This window comes from Bos grunniens, chromosome 19 (genome assembly GCF_055505025.1).
Source record: "Bos grunniens cultivar Pamir isolate PY7600 chromosome 19, Bosgru_T2T1.0, whole genome shotgun sequence".
NCBI lineage: Eukaryota > Metazoa > Chordata > Mammalia > Artiodactyla > Bovidae > Bos > Bos grunniens.
Window position 1 is genome coordinate 2,734,672 of NC_141183.1, and position 17,378 is coordinate 2,752,049.

The 17,378-nt window shown below is 43.4% G+C and overlaps 1 protein-coding gene across 2 annotated transcripts in view; it reads left to right on the forward strand.

Moving 5' to 3' along the window:
- Positions 1-9,202: 9,202 nt before the first annotated feature.
- KCNJ16 (potassium inwardly rectifying channel subfamily J member 16) overlaps positions 9,203-17,378 on the forward strand; it is an 86,811-nt gene continuing 78,635 nt past the window's right edge. Inside the window, exons 1-2 of one of the 2 annotated variants that reach the window (XM_086355921.1) lie at positions 9,203-10,194; positions 10,966-11,032. The gene's annotated coding sequence lies outside the window, so the exon portion shown is untranslated. The remainder of the gene's footprint in view (positions 10,195-10,965; positions 11,033-17,378) is intronic. The other variant, XM_086355926.1, reaches the window with a different exon arrangement.

The following is a 17,378-nucleotide window of genomic DNA, read 5'->3' on the forward strand; positions in this document are numbered from 1 at the left end:
CATTTTACTATTTTTTTTTTAATTGTTCTTTCACACCTTACTTCACATAGGAAGAAGTTTTCTTTAATTACCGTCATCAACTGAGCAGCTTATAGGAAGTGACTAAAAGGAAAAGGTGTAGACTCTTGTGAGCTGATAACATAGAAGCTGGTGGCCATGCAGGAAGACTTTCAATGGGGAAACACAATGTTCGTTTTGTGCCAGCATTCCATGGCCTGTTACAGGCCACTGTATTCCCTTATATTTACACAATTTCATGAAATCACTTTCAAGTAAAGATTTCAGTCTGTTCAGTTCAGTTCAGTTGCTCAGTTGTGTCCAACTCTTTGCGACCCCATGAATCGCAGCACACCAGGCCTCCCTGTCCATCACCAACTCCCAAAGTTCACTCAAACTCACATCCATCAAGTCAGTGATGCCATCCAGCCATCTCATCCTCTGTCGTCCCCTTCTCCTCCTGCCCCCAATCCCTCCCAGCATCAGAGTCTTTTCCAATGAGTCAACTCTTCGCATGAGGTGGCCAAAGTACTGGAGTTTCAGCTTTAGCATCATTCCCTCCAAAGAACACCCAGGGCTGATCTCCTCTAGAATAGACTGGTTGGATCTCCTTGCAGTCCAAGGGACTCTCAAGAGTTTTCTCCAACACCACAGTTCAGAAGCATCAATTCTTCAGTGTTCAGCTTTCTTCACAGTCCAGCTCTCACAACCATACATGACCACTGGAAAAACCATAGCATTGACTAGATGAACCTTTGTTGGCAAAGTAATGTCTCTGCTTTTCAATATGCTATCTAGGTCTGTACTACATGTGAATATATATTACATATTCAGTGAGGTCAAACATTTCCATTTTATTTTATTCAAAAACTGTATTTTATATTGGAGTATGGTTTTTCTAGTAGTCATGTACAGATGAGAGTTGGACAGTAAAGAAGGTCGAGCACTGAAGAATTGATGCTTTTGAACTGTGGGGCTGGAGAAGACTTTTGAGAGTCCCTTGGACTACAAGGAGATCAAACTAGTCAATCCTAAAGGAAATCAGCCTTGTCTATTCATTGGAAGGATTGATGCTGACGCTGAAATTCCAATACTTTGACCACCTGATATGAAGAGGTAACTCATTGGAAAAGACCCTGATGCTGGGAAAGATTAAGGGCAGGGGGAGAAGGGAACGGCAGAGGATGAGATAGTTAGATGGCATCACTGACTCAAAGGACATGAATATGAGCAAACTCCAGGAGATAGTGGAGGTCAGGGGAGCCCAGAGTGCTATAGTCCATGGGGTCACAGACAGTCAGGCATGACTTAGTGACAAAACAATAACAACCAAAACACAAAACTGTTGTCTAATGGGGAGTTGTCTCGTATCCTAAAGGGCCTTGAGTGACAGCACAAAGACATTCCATTGAAAATACTTTCCATGTGTGCTATGTACATGTTGCAAATTTGAGATTTTTTTTCTCCTTCCCCCCCCCACCCCAGTGATTTATTATCTTTTTATATTAGACAGTATCTTTCCAATTAAAGACCTAATTTAATTTTTTCAAGAATAATTTACCTTCATCTATCTTTCATGTGGTCATAGAGTCAGTCAGCAGATATGTATAGGTTTCTGAGCATCTTTGAGATGCTGGTCAGTGTTGGAGACACTGTTGTGAGCACGTTTGACACCTGTGTTTCTTCCTGCCTTTCGGATGCATCGCACTCCTTGTCAGAAATCACAAACCTCCATGTAGGGGGCCACTTTGAAGTTCTGCACTAAAGCAACACAGGACTCCAAAGACTTAAAACAGCGTTTCCTTTTATCACAAAGAGAAGAGCTCACATTTTCCTCTCTGTTTTGTGAAGAGGAAATGGGAGTTTGAGTAAATCTTAAGTCTTTTTTTTTTTTTTTTTCAAAATATGGATCATAAAGCAAAAAAACAAACAAGGAACAAAGAACAAAACCTACAACATTAGCAGCAACAACAACAAAAAAACTCGGAGTCTTCCGGCTCAGTCTAAGGCAATAACCTATGTGACAGGTAACAATGACGATCATTCTATATATTCTCTTCCTATTAGTAAAAGAAACACAAAGAAGGAGAAAACCGGTCATTGTCTGGCTTCCTTTGAACGACTGTGACCACATTAAAAAAGAAACAAAACTTGAGGAAAGAATAGTTATCTCCTTACTTGATTCATACAAGCAGTCATTTTTATTTTCATAAATACAAAACAAAAGGCTTTCCCCTGTAAAACTTTGGATTGTTACTAAATTATCAGATAGTCTCTTCTACTCTATTTCCCTGTTGGTGACTATTTTACCTGGTGTCCCAATAATGGCATAAGGCCATGTTCCAAAGGTAAATAACAATCATATTGAGTTGATGCATGCTTTTGAATAGCCATGTGCTAAAAAGACAATTTTTTCCAAAACAAGTTTGTTCGTCATGCTTTCTATTTTTAATTTGCACTTAGCACTCCATTTCAGTTCCCACCGTGCATGTGCTCTGTGTTTACTCGCCTCCCTGAAGAAAGGTCTGCTTCCTTTTCTGTTTTATGGAAACCCTCGCCATCTGTTGCTGATGCCATAATGGCCTGCCCTGAGGTTTCGGGTTACAGCAACACTGACAAATCTGATGGGGGAGAGAGACGGCAAAAAAAAGTAAAGAAGAAAAAAGAAGGACTAAAGCCAATTGAAATTCAAGTTAATTAATGGAAAACTTTCAGGTTAGCAAAGCGTTTTTATGGCACTCTGTAAAACAAAGTTTACATTTTCTAAAAATGTATTTATTACTGCATCTACTGTTAATATGATTAAGTCCTTTTTTATTTGCAGGGTGCTTGGTCTCTGAGAGTTTTATGTTATCATCACATGCATAAGTGGGATCAGTTTAGAGAAAAAAGCATTAAGATCATTTTACATTAATAATAAACCAACTCAATGGAAATATCTCACCAAGAATATATATGAAAAGATCTTAATAGCATTAGTTATTGGGGAAAAGCAAATTTCAGCCATAGTGAGATACTATTTCATATTCATAGAATGGTTATAGAAGGGAATGGCAGCCCACTCCAGTATTCTTACCTGGGAAAACCCATGGACAGAGGAGCCTGGGGGGCTACAGTCCATGGGGTCACAAGGAGCTGGACACGATTGAGAAACTAACTCTTTTTTATCATACAAAACAGAAATTCTACTTCTAGATATCTACCCAAGAGAAATGAAAATGTATGGTCACTCCAAAACATGCATATTCCTAGCAGCAGTATTCCTAGTAAGCCAAAACTGGAAGCAATTCAAATTGTTCACTAACTACTGGAAGGCTAAGTAAAATATGTTTCCATACAATAAGATACTATGGGCAATTAGATTAAGCTTCTGATATACACTACAATATGGTGAACCCAAAAGCATTGTACTAAATGAAATAAAGCAGGCAGAAAAGTCTGCATATTGAATGACTCCACTTGTACGGAAATATAAGTATACAAATACAGAGAGACAGGAAAAAAATAGTGGCTACCTTGGGCTTAACTCTAAAGAGGCTCGAGGGATCTTATTAGGATGATGAAATGTTCTAAATCAGGGTTATAGTGGCAGATGCACAGTTCGGTACATTTACTGAAAACTCTTGAATCGCACACTTGTAATGGGGTTGAGCACCGCCATGGGTTTCTTTGCAGGTGTTCTAACACCATTTGAAGGTTGGAAGGAGAGATTCGCCCTCACCTAGCAAGGAGACTTGCCAGAGTTCAGTCGATTCTGTGTCTCTGTATGTGCCATTTGCTCCCACCAGGAGACCTTTATGGCCAATAAAAACAGGAAGTAGACCATTCCTGGAGCTCAGGTTTTATATTTTCCTGCCCCAAAGGGTGACATAAAAACTGCATTAACCTTAGGTTTTATAACCTTCAGGTGTCCCTAAGAGGGTGCGGTGCAGGACGATGCGGGGCTCTTGAAAAGGAGAGCAGCTGGCCCCAGCATCCTGTGGTCAGGTGTGAGCAGGAGGAAACGAGACACCTGGCAGGTAAAGCTCACTGGAGGCCAGACGAGTAATAAGTGCAGCAGAGAAGCGGGCGGAGTCGGCAGAGTGGGTGAACAACGGATTTCAATGTGTATCCTGCCATACTTCATGGAAACTGCATGTGTGACTATTCACTTGAAATACTGAAAATTAGAATCTCTCTTCTTTTTCGCTATTTATTAGAGGAACAACTTTGGGGGCCCCATCTCTGTGATGTGGGCTTTCTCCATGGCTCAGCAGTAAAGAATCTGCCTGCAATTTTGGGAGCCACAGGAGACATGGGTTTGATCCCTGGGTCGGGAAGATCCCTTGGAGGAGGGCATGGCAATGCACTCCAATATTCTTGCCTGGAGAATCCCAACAGGGGAGCCTGGTGAGTACAGTCCTTAGGGTTGCACAACTGAAGTGACTTAGCATGCACACACATCTCTGTGATATGTGAGCACTAAAGCAGCAATATCATGCATGGTCTTCCATGAATAAACATCACTTTGGTTTGGGTCTCCCAGAGAAGCGGGTTTTCTGCTAGGTGGACAGATGCAAAGGGTGTCGAATATCATTGTCTTCAGTGATTTGCTGTTCAGTGGAACATGTAAGCCAAGCACAGGCACAGACAAATAGCTGCATTAAAACAGGAAAGCAAATGCTAACAACCAGAGGTGTGGAGAGTGGTAGTTCCTAATGCTTTTCCACGTGCTATTTCCAGATGGGTTGCATTCAATTCGGAAGAGAAATGAAAACACAGCTTCATAGTCCTATTCTAGCCCCCCACTTCTCAGTGCAGCCTCAGAGCCTCACCTGGAAGCTTGTTGAAGAATGTAGCCCCCTCCCCCCAACCCCTCCCAAGACCCACTGAATCAGTTTCTGCATTTTTAATAAGGTCCCAGGCTTCTCCTGTGTGTCCCACAGTTGAGGAAGCAGCAGGCTGGGCTATACATTTAGATGCCCCCGATGCGGGATCCTGACACGTGGGTTTTCAACAGACTCCCCAAAGGGCTCTGTGTTCTGATCATCCTGAGAAGGCAGGGACCCCTGGAGACTTGGGGCGTTACAGAGGCCCCGTGGTGGGTCAGGGAGGGGGCTGGAGCTGGGTCTGCTGGTGGGTCGAGGGTGGATGGGGAGAGTTGTGGGGCGTGACCAAAGGCACAGAGGCCGCACCACGCGTGCTCAGTAAGGTGAGCTCTTGTCCACGCTCCCCACATCTCCATGGCCCTGTTTCTGGTTTCCTATAAATATTTAGACACACTCATACGTACACACGTATCCCCTCCCTTCTGGACTTTCCTCCCATTTAGGTCATCACAGAACACTGAACGGGTTTTCCTGTGCTATGCAGTAGGTTCTCAGTAGTAGTTCTCTGTTTTATATACTGTGTGTGTGCACCTGTGGGCTGCTCAGTCGTGCCTGACTATTAGCGAGACCATGAACTGTAGCTCATCAGGCTCCTCTGCCCATGAGGATTCTCCAGGCAAGAATACTGGAGTGGGTTGCCATGCCCTCCTCCAGGGGATCTTCCTGACCCAGGAATCTAACCCACATCTCCTGCATTGGCAGGGGATTCTTTAGGAGCTTAGCTGCCAGGGAAGCCCCTCTTAAAGAGTACCTTGCAGCAACCAACCAGCATTTTTGTTGAGTGTAACTTTCTTTAAAGGTTTATTTAAAAACATAATAAACAATCAAGCAAGCCATAAAACAACAATATAGACTAAACATTTAGTACTGTCCATCTTGAATTTGGAAAAAGAAAATCTGAGACACACCAATTTCCTAATAAATGTAATTTCCAAATACAATGGTTGCATTTTGCATCAGAAGCCCTATTGGAATTCACAGCCTATTCTGATTTTCCATTTCCCACATCAGCCAGTAAGAGCAACTGGAAATAACACATGCACCTCTTGAAACTGAAATATCTATCAGTTCTTTCATAGATACTCAAGGACGTGTTCAGCTTTGTCTTTGGTATGAGATTTTCTGGGCTGCCCTGGTGGCTCAGTGGTGAAGAACCCACCTACCAATGCAGGAGATGTGGGCTCAATCCCTGGGTTGGGAAGATCCCCTGGAGAAGGAAACAGCAACTCACTTCAGTACTCTTGCCTGGGAAATCCCATGGACAGAGGAGCCTGGCGGGCTGCAGTCCAAGGGTTGCAAAGAGTCAGAAACGACTTAGCAAGTCAACAACAATAAATGAGACTTAGTGGAAGTTCTGTTCTTCTGCCATTTCTACCTTGAACCTTATGTGAGAAATCTTATGAGGAAGGCTCACAGTGCCCTTGTTGAAAGTCTGCAAGCCTCTTTGCTTGCAAGGCACGGTCTCTGTAGACTGTCCCCTATCTGACAGAAACCTGGCCTGGGACTCGCCCTTCCTCCCGGTGCAGGGGGAACACCGAAACCGCTATCAGGTGCTGATGATTTCTGAACCAGACGAAAACAGCCGAGAGACGTGCACACAGATTTCTGCGCTGTCATCTCCTTCCTGGCGATTTATTCACTGCGAGGCACTGTGTGTTTTCAAAGGCGGAGCTGTCAGAGAAGGTCCAGACTCATCTTTGCAATTTCTTAAGTACCTACCAACAGATCGAGTAGTGCGCTGACCTAATTTTCCAGGCAAGGGTTACCCAATAGGTCAGTCGGCTAATTCCAGATTTTGATGTACTGTGAAAAAGCGTGGTCATCAGATCGAGAAGGCGGTGGGGCGGAGAGTTGCCCTTTAAGAAGAAGATAGCTGACTGATGACATCACCGTTGGCCCGGCCATGCTCGTGTTTGAGGGCTGAAGTTTCATAAATTATCACAGATCCATGTTTGTGCCGCATGGGCTATGTAGGGGCAGGAAGATACAATGCACTTTGTGGGAATTACTAGTACTGGGAAAGAATTTCCAAAAAGGAAAAAAAGATATTTTGGTTTAAATGAGTCTACAAAATCTTCATATCGATCCATTTCATTTTCTTTTAGGGAGGGGGAGTATTGTCTGATAAAAATCATTCTTATTTTCATTTATTTTTTAAATTAGCTTTTATTGGAGATAGGAAACAGCAACCCACTCCAGTATTCCTGGGAAATCCCATGGACAGAGGAGCCTGGCTACAGTCCATGGCGTCTCTAAGAGTTGGACTCAACCGTGCGTGTACAAACCTATGGCCCAGTACACCACAGCATCATATGCTGCTGCTGCTAAGAAGTCGCTTCAGTCGTGTCCGACTCTGTGCGACCCTAGAGACGGCAGCTCACCAGGCTCCCCCGTCCCTGGGATTCTCCAGGCAAGAACACTGGAGTGGGTTGCCATTTCCTTCTCCAAGATACCTTAATTTATTCCACCATTCTCTTAATGCTGGGCATTCATATTATTGCAAAAATCGTATTCTACTAAAACTTTTTCAGCAAACGGCTCTGTGATTAAAATTGAGTCTGTGCTTCCAAAACTGCCCTTAGAATAGATTCCTAGAAGTAGAATTTCGAGGTTCAATGCTGTAATCATTTGTAAGGCTTCCTATTCTTTTGCCCCTTGTGAGGAGTGTGAATTGGTGTGGCCCTTGTGGAATAAAGTTTGGCAAGCCTCACTGATGCCTCCCCAAGGTCTCACTGGTTCTAAGTATGATTCTTTGTAAAGGGAAACAGAGAGAGGTGCATGGACTTTATGTTAGGGAAAAAAGCGCCTCCCTGAATTCCTTTTATGTGCATAAAACTTATTACAGAAGTTTAATTTTTTCCAAGTTATGATTCTTTTGCATGTCTTCTGCTTAAGTTCTCATGTACATGTTGGCCCCGTTTCTTTTTTAGACAATTCTTTATTTACATGTGTTGCTGTGCTGGGTCTTCACTGCTGCCTGCTAGCCTTCTCTAGTTGCGGCGGGCCGGGACCCTTCTCTCGTGGTGGAGCACAGGCTTCTCACTGCGGTGGCCTCTCTGCTGCTGAGCACAGGCTCTCGGCGCTCAGGCTCAGCAGCTGTGGCACACGGGCTTCGCTGCCCCTTGGCACCTGGGATCTTCCTGGAGTGGAGATCAAACCTGCGTCCCCTGCACTGGCAGGCGGGATTGTAACCACTGGCCCGCCAGGGCAGGCCCCCTGCTCTTTTTCTTTCTTTCCTTTTCTCCTTTACGGGATTGTAACCACTGGCCCGCCAGGGCAGGCCCCTGCTCTTTTTCTTTCTTTCCTTTTTTCCCTTTACCATTTTGCCGTTTCTGCTCCAGTTTTGTTCCCATCATCCATAGTTTAGGTGGTAAAATCTAGGAGCACATGTTCTAGAATCAGACAGCCCAGGGCCATATTCTGACTCCGCCACTTCTAGCCTTGCGACCCAATTTATTTTGGAAGTGGAGTCTGTAGGAATGTCTACACAGTGTGGCTTTGAGGAAAGTATGGAAAACACTTTTCACATTCCCTAACACACGGTGAATATCCAATGAATACCACCTGTGACAGTGATGGGCAAGGCACAATTCTGTTATTACTTAAATGTTCACTATTCATCTGGTGATCAAATGGATCTTCACCTGTATTTCCCTTTAACTTTATCTTGATTTAATTAAAAGTTCCCCAGATGCTGTTTTGGTGTAAGTTATGAAGACAAGCTCTGGACTGATGTATATTTTCCAAATAGTCAGCCAATGATTGCAGTAGCCTTTACTAAGAAGTACATTCCTTCCCCATTAGTTTGTGCTGTGACCTTTATCAACTCTTCTGCTTTAATACATTTTAGGATCTGCCTCTAGTGTCTTAAATTTATCTTCTGGTTTATTGTGGCCTCTTCGTCACTGATTTAATTATTGTGACCTCATAACAACTTTGGGTGGTGGTAGTTTAGTCTCTAAGTCATGCCCAACTCTTTGTGACCCCATGGACTGTAGCCCACCAGGCTCCTCTGTCCATGAGATTTCTCAGGCAAGAATACTGGAGTGGGATACCATTTCCTTCTCCAGGGGATATTCCCCACTCAGGGATCGAACCTGTGTCTCTTGAGTCTCCTATGTTGGCAGGTGGGTTCTTTACAACTGCACCACTCAGGAAGCCCTTATAATAATTTTAACACCCAATAATACTTGGCATTGCTCTAATTTCCCATTTTTCCCCTGGAATTAATTTTTTCTCCCAGGTGTATTCTATTGTCATGTTTTCAATTTCCAAAAAGAATTGTTGTTACTTGAATTTGGATCATGCGTTTATTGACCCCCAAATATTTTATATGGGCCTTCCATGTACCAGACACTCTGTAAGGCTCTCAGAAAGTTTTAGAGAAAGATTAAGCCACAGCTCGAAACATTGAGAATCTTCTAGTCTGTGAGGAAAGAAAAACCTGTACAAATGGGATTGTATTCCACAATGGTGGGTGTTACAATAAAAATAGCTTAGGAACAAATGGCTGGCATACAATTTACAGCCGTTTTATGGGGTCAGACCTTCTAGAAGAGCTGATGATTAAACTAAGCATAGAACTAAGGAGGAGAAGAGGGCGACAGGATGAGATGGATAGATGGCATCACCAACTCAGCAGACATGAGTCTGAGCAAACTGCAGGAAATAGTGAAGGATAGGGCAGCCTGACGTGCTGCAGCCCATGGGGTCGCAGAGTCGGATACAACTAAATGACTGAGCAACGGTAAGAAAGCATAGAAAGACGGACAAGCACTTTCTAGGATTGCAGGACAGCAAAGGACGTCGTGAGGTCCGAACCTGAGATCTGCCTATGGAGGTGTGAGGAAACATAGCCTGTTACTCTCCGTGAAGCTGGGGCTCTGGAAAGCCCCCACACGTCCTCCACTTGAGTTAAAAGTCTTCTCGGAGTGGTCGCTGGCTCCCTACAAGATGCACCACAGTCCCCAATGTGGGCTAGCAGGCTCTCCAGAGGGAGCCAATGATGGGGTGATAAGATGCACTCCAGTTTTTCTCTAAACTTCCATCTCACATGAGTTTCTCCTCCAATATTTGGTGATCATGTGGTCTGCCTGAAGGGGAGAGACTTCATGAATACTGTGTCAGCAGAATATTGGCGTCAGAATTTCACAGTTATCTGGGTTCTAAGGGGCTGACTGGGCTGGACATCAGACTGAGATTCTGATAAAAGGAGATATGGAGCGGAGAATGGTCAAAGCAGGAACCATGCTTTGTTTAGCCTGAATCAGAAGTAACAGGAGAAATTTAAAGAAGGAGCTAATGCCGGAAGTCTTGAGCCTGCAAATAGGTAAGTCAAAACTTCAAACTTCAATAATTTGTAATAATAATAAAAATATTTGTTCCTACTTATTATATTAGTGTTGTCAGCTTTGGTCTAGATGCTTCTGTCATAAGTATGTTGCTTATAATATTGTCTTTAAAATGTGTATTAATAAGGATAGTCTATGATCATTCATCGTATAATATTTTATTTAATGGTAAGCTCTATTGCAATTAATACTCATTCTGAATCTTTTCATTTTACACATAAGGAATCTGAGGCTTAGAGAGAGGAAGTGATTTATTCAAGTGACATAGTTGGTCCAGGTTTGGGGCAAAAATATCCTTTGGGAAATACAGGACTGACATATACAAGTCTAATGATATTTTGAAACTACTGGACTTTGGAACTCATTCCCTGATTCTAATTATATTCATGATAATCATCAATAAAGAAGTTAACTAATTCTGTTATCTGAGCTAAGTTGCTACACACATGTGTGAGCAGAGTAGATATTAAAATGGTTAATTCCTAAAGACCATGACTTTACACATGATACAGAGGAAAAATGTATTTGGAAGATAAGAGATAATTTCTTAAGTCAAAAGGAAACAGAGCCTGAATATTTTACCTAAAATCCCCAAACCAAACTCAAAATCATTATTAATTGACAACCTACATTTTGTTGAATGAGAGTTCAAATTTTATCTCAAGAGACCCTTTAATAAATTTCTGATCATGTATTAGCCCGTGAAGGGGGAGTGCCCACAATGTTACATTCAGTCACCTCTGTTGCAGATGAGTTTTGCAAGAGGGAATGACTGGAACAGCATTTAAAGAATCAGAAGATAAGATGCCAACCCAAGTAAGTGAGGCCTGGGGAGCTCTCTGTTCATTTGTTTTGGTAAACTTACCATTGGTATCCTCCAGATGATGGACGCAATGATTCCTCCAAAGGCTCTCAGATGATAATATCTTTTGTCCGGATGTATTTTCATCCTAATATTGCAAGAGACCTAGTAATGCTGTGCTGATGATGAGCAGAGCTCAGGTGGTTTACCTCTGAAGCCTCTGAATGTGTTTCTTATTAGGCAAAAGACTTGGAGATCCCTGGCTCCCTCTCAGCCACTAAGACTGGCTTACCTGAGGCAAATCCCTGATACTTATTCCCGACGGGCATCACAGCAGTGGTAGGAGGCAGCCTCTGAGGGGTGTTGCCTTTACCTGGCGGGAAGCATAATTCATCAGCTATTAGGACATTTATGGGTGCATTCTAAGTTTTTACTGCCAGAATTGCCAAGACATGCGTGTGCAGAAGCTAAATAAACCTTTTTTTATATGACTCTCACTGCCTTTTGGAAATACTATAGCCTTGACTTATTTTATTTTGTAATTGGAGAAATTTTGAAATGTGGCTCCATAATATCCCTCCATTCAAATGTTGGCTTCCCAGGTGGTTCAGATGGTAAAGAATGTGCCTGCAAGGCAGGAGATCTGGGTTTGATCCCTGGATCAAAAAGATCCCCTGGAGAAGGGAATGGAAACCCACTCCAGTCTTCTTGACTGGAAAAACCCATGGACCGAGGAGGCTGGCTGTTTACAGTCCATGGGGCTGCAAAGAGTTGAACACGACTGAGCGACTAACACTAACACTAAACAGACTCAAAAAACTAACTTATGTCAAAGACTAAACACTCAATTATTACTTAAACAACTCAACTGTTATTCACTGAAACCTGCAAAGACAGATTCACCTTGGGTTTTTGTTTCTCTTTCTCAGCCGCGTCTCTAGAATCCTTTCTTCTTCAGAGGCAGATCCCTAATGCTGAGGATCCCTTTCCTGGGATGGGGGCAGGGACTGGAAATTAGATTTGTGGACTTTCCCCTCTTAACATGAGCTACTCTGACCTTAGCGACAATTTTTGTTTTCTGGGAATTCCTGCAAAACTGGGAATGATTGACTTTGAAAACTAGACTATCCAATTTAATTATTTTACTCCTAATGCAATGGGAAATGTTATTGAAGATAATACCAACCTAGATTCTAAATACAATTTAATCATTTAATTAAAAAAAAATCTTTGAATGTATCTAATCTCATGACAACCATTGATTTCAATGCCATTCTTTTTTTCTGTTTTGAGTCCTGAGGCTGACTTCATAGGTCTTCAAAGCACCTTCATGTTGAATAGGGTTGATAAAGAATCAAGGTCACTTTTAATCAGCTAGAAAATGTGGATTCCCTGGTCACAATGTGTCCACGCCAAGGTCAGAAGCTGTATTTCTGTCTGTGTGCAGCAGGTCATTGAGGAGCTGGGAACAGGCTGCCGAAGGCCAATCAAGGGCAAGCACGCTTACTGCTAGCAAACAGGAAGGCCACAGCTGTTTCTTCATAGTGCAGTCGAGTCAACAGGATCAGGCTGAGGAAGTAATTCAGATCTCCTACTACCTCCTGATAAAGGATAGTTGCAAAATAACATATGCCATATTTTCCTTAGGGACAAGGCATTCGTTCATGTGAAGGACAACCAGAGGCGATTTATTTGTTCATTTGTATATTTACTTAAAAAGCCAGTCTGGAATGCCTCCTGTCTGTCAGTGACATAAAGAGTTAGAGAGACTGAAGGATGAGTGGTGGATTCCAACGTGATGGAGACAGGGCTGTAGAATTAAAAGGTGTTTACAACCTCAAAGGTAAGAGTTATGTTTTATTCAGCAGGGATGTTGAGGACTTCAAGCCTGGGAGGCAATATCTCAAGGGACCCTGAGAGAACTGTTCTGAGGAGGTTGGGGAAGAAGCCAGGTTAGATAGAACTTTTGCAACAAAGGGCAGGTAGACTGAAAGTGTAAAGATTACTGTTAATTAAAGAAAACCAGAGAGCTCAAGGTAAGGAATTCAGTGCTGTTCTATGGATGGGAAGATTCCTTTAATATTTCATCTCAGCTCTCTGGGGCCAGTATCCTGTGTTTTCACATCCTGCATTTCCTGGGGGGCTCACCGTGGAGAGCGGCTGCAGTCTGATGGCTGCTGGATGGCAGATATACTCTTTCCTTCCTGAATTCCCTCAGGGCTTACCAGCTCACCATCCATGGTTGCTGCAGTTGCTGATAATTGTGACATCCTTTATTTACTGATATGGCAGGAAATATTCCATTCTGGCTTCCCTGATCTCAGTTGGTAAATGCAATGCAGTGCAGGAGATTCCAGTTCGATTCCTGAGTTAGGAAGATCCACTGGAGAAGGAATAGGATGCCCACTCCTGTATTCTTCGGCTTCCCTTGTGGCTTAGCTTGTAAAGAATCTGCCTGCAGTGTGTGAGACCTGGGTTCAATCACTGGGTTGGGAAGATCCCCTGGAGAAGGGAAAGGCACCCACTCCAGTATTCTGGCTTGGAGAATTCCATGGACTGTAGAGTCTGTAGGATTGCCAAAGAGTCGCACACGACTGAGTGAGTTTCACTTTCACTTTCATTCCATTTTTCAGGGCCTTGAGCAGTTCACGGCATGGTGAGGAAGAGAGTTGTGCTCTTAAACAATTATCATTGGCAGTCATCAGTGTGATAGGAGACCCTGAATGATGTGCTGGGGAAGAACATATTTTGCCTGGGAAGGAGGGGATGGTTTATTAAGGATGTACTAATCTCTTGTAAGTCAATGGTACAGTATATCTAGCTATTATGGACTTTACAAACTTTCTCAACTAGACAAATACATGAACCCATTTCCACACTAAAGATATGTTCTGCCTCCTATGGATGGCCCTTTGATTGAGTCAAGAGTAGGATGGAGTGGCTGAGACTTGTATGTGTGGGCACAGGGGCCAGTAGTTGGTGTGGGGCTGCTGACCTGTCCTCGGGGGTCTCCTGCGTTTTGGTCTCCACAGGTCAAAGTGGATTCTGTGGGATCAGTGGGAGTAGGAAGCAAGAAGAGGGTGAGGGAGGAGAGTGAAAAAGCTGGCTGAAGACTCAATTCAAAAACCTAAGATCATGGCATCCGGGCCCACCCACTTCACGGCAAATAGAAGGGGAAACAGCGGAGACAGTGACAGATTTTCTTTCCTTGAGCTCCAAAATCACTGAAGATGGTGACTGCAGCCATAAAAAGAAAGAAACGTGGACAGCATATTAAAAAGCAAAGACATCACTTTGGCAATAAAGGTCCATATAGTCAAAGTTGTGGTTTTTCCTGTAGTCATGTACAGATGTAAGAGTTGCACCATAAAGAAGGCTGAGCACTGAAGAACTGATGCTCTCAAATTGTGGTGCTGGAGGAGACTCTTGAGAGTCCCTTGAAGAGTAAAGGGATCCAACCTGTCCATCCTAAAGGAAATCAGTCCTGAATATTCATTGGAAGGACTGATGCTGAAGCTCCAATACTTTGGCCACTTGATGTGACGAGCTGACTCATTGACAAAGACCCTGATGCTGGGAAAGATTGAAGGCAGGAGCAGAAGGGGATGACAGAGGATGAGATGGTTGGATGGCATCACCAGCTAAAAGGACATATTGAAGGCAAAAGGGAAGGAAAACAAGATGAAAAAAAATTTATTTGAAAAGTGAGAAAGTGGACAATTTTTCCAGCGTGGAGCAGACTCTGTTTCCTTGCTCCTCCAAGCTCTTGCTCCCTCCCCACATTTTTCTATTTGTCTGTTTGCTTCTGATTATGTGTGGAGCCCATCTTCCTGGAAGGCCATGGGTCAGAGTACTGTGAGAAAGTAGAAAATAAAATTGAAAGGCCAGAGTGAGACCAGATTGCATCTACTAAATGGTGTCTTTGGTTGTCTGGCATTTCCCTTGAAAGGTCTCTGGTAACAGATTATGGAGACAGAATTGGGGAGGGGGAAGAATTACTAAAGGGCTCTTGTGTGCTTTAATGCATTAACATGTGAGTCCTTCGTATTTTACAAATAGCTTTGAACATATGGGTTTCAGAATCTTATAAGAAACACTAGCACATCTTGCGTGCATGCTCAGTTGCTTCAGTTGTAACTCTCTGCGACCCCACGGACTGCAGCCCGCCAGGCTCCTCTGTCCATGGGATTCTCCAGGCAAGAATACCGCAGTGGGTTGCTGTGCCCTGCTCCAGGGGATCTTCCTGACCCAGAGATGGCACCCTGGTCTCTTATGTCTCCTGCCTTGGCAGTGCCACTTTGGAAGCCCACCACATCTTCCTGAACCCAAATAATGACCTTGAGTTGTAATGTGAATGTGCTCCTTACTTCCAAGGTGATAAGTTGTGTTTTAAACTGCTGGGATAATTGGAGTTGCTAAGTCTTTAAGGTTTTTCATAACAGTGATTGTTGCTTTTGTTTTATGATGAGGAAACATGCCCCATGACAATGCAAATCAGGTTTTCTAGGGCAATCTGCCAAGACCCTTCAAATGCTTTTCAGTAAAGGCAATTCATTAAAAGGATAATCACATTTTGTTTATTCAGAAATAAACTCATAAATCAGAAACATATTCTGCTGATTTTCTTCCACAAAATTTGGTCATTTTACCCATGATAATAATAACATAAGTGGCACAGCCTAGAAAATAGACTGTTAAAGAAAACATTCTAGTAAGATTTAAAATGTGGGATGGCTATTGTTAGAATGGAAATGAACCTCTGCAGGGGCAGGGAAGGGGGGGACCAAAAAGATCTTAAACCTAAAGCACTAAAGGAGTGAACGAAGTGGGGCTAACTCCTTCGGTAGATTGTGAAGTGAGGGTGATCCAACTCTTTCCAGCCTCACAATTATTTGTCTTTACGGAGCTCTTGTCAAGTTCTTGAGTTTCAACTTGCTCCTCGTAATGGCCAGTGAAAATCCCATGGAAACAGTTTGTGACTTTCTCTTTCCACCACCCCATCGTGGTTTGGGCGCTCGGAACGTCTAGGAACTTCCAGATCGGCGTCAGTTTCGAGGGCTCAGTCGTTTCAGGAACTCAGCAGAGTTGCTCTGACTGCCAGGAATTCGGCCTGGTTGTTTCCTCCCCAGGACCTTGAAAATCATGTCTGGGAGCAAGGAAGCCCTCTGCTAACACTCAGAGGAAAGCAAGGATTTTCATGCAATGGGGAGAATTCAAGGAAGAAAAGAGACTAACGCAACACCGAGGTGCACAGCACGCACGGGGACGAGGCCAGTACGGGCGTTTGGACGCGTGTCAACTCCTAGTTCCTCGCTTCCAGGATAATGAACCTTCACTCAACAGGTGGGCTCTGCTGGTTTGCCTTTTTCTCCCTGAAGGATACCTGTAAGACATCCGTTTTCGTTCCAGAAGAGATTTCGCACCTAAAGACACCAAGTTCACTTGTGGTTGGTCCCCAAGAACCTCAGGCTAACGTGTATGTACTAGCAAGAGTCATGATAAAGAGACCCCAGGCTCCTGTCTAGACGCGTGACATTGAGGTCCACTTCAAGGCTCCTAGTTTTATTTGTAAAACAGGAGTGATAATTTTGTGTTGACTCCTGAGGTTACAAGGATTAAATATGATAACATACTTCAAACACTTTACATACTGCCAGGCCTTTAGCAAATGCTACACAGAATGCAGCTGCTATTAATAGCTCCAGAGGGTGGTTTTCAAGTGAGTTTTTTCCTCCTGCGGTGATTCTCTTTCAAATAGTTGGTAGGAAAGGGTTTTTATCTGTTTGGGGGGAAAATAAGAACATATAGAACAAACCTACTTTTTAATTCCTTTGTTATGATATACGCTTCCCCTCAGCAAATACCTAGAACAAGAACAACTTAGATTCAGTACAAAAGGGTCCTCATTCTCAAATGGTCATCTAACTAAAGACCAAAAGAACCATGGCAAGATGTGTGTTATTGTCTCCCTGGGCTTATTGAGCTTCCCTGATGGCTCAAGCAGTAAAGAATCTGACTGCAGTGCAAGAGACAGGGGTTCGATCACTGGGTCAGGAAGATCCCCTGGAGGAGGGCATGGCAACCCACTCCAGTATTCTTGCCTGGAGAATCCCATGGACAGAGGAGCCTGGTGGGCTACAGTCCACGGGGTCGCACAGAGTCGGAAACCACTGAGCATGTGGGCTTATCTTTTTCTTCCCTCAGTTTACTAGGCTTCATGATGAATTCCCATTACTAGAATTGCATCATTAGCATATAGTTAGTATGTTAGAGAGCTCTGAAGAGAACTCTGCTCCCTAGAAAGTGGGTACCTTGGCCTTACCAATAGTATAAAGATGTCGTTTTCCGTACTCTACAATT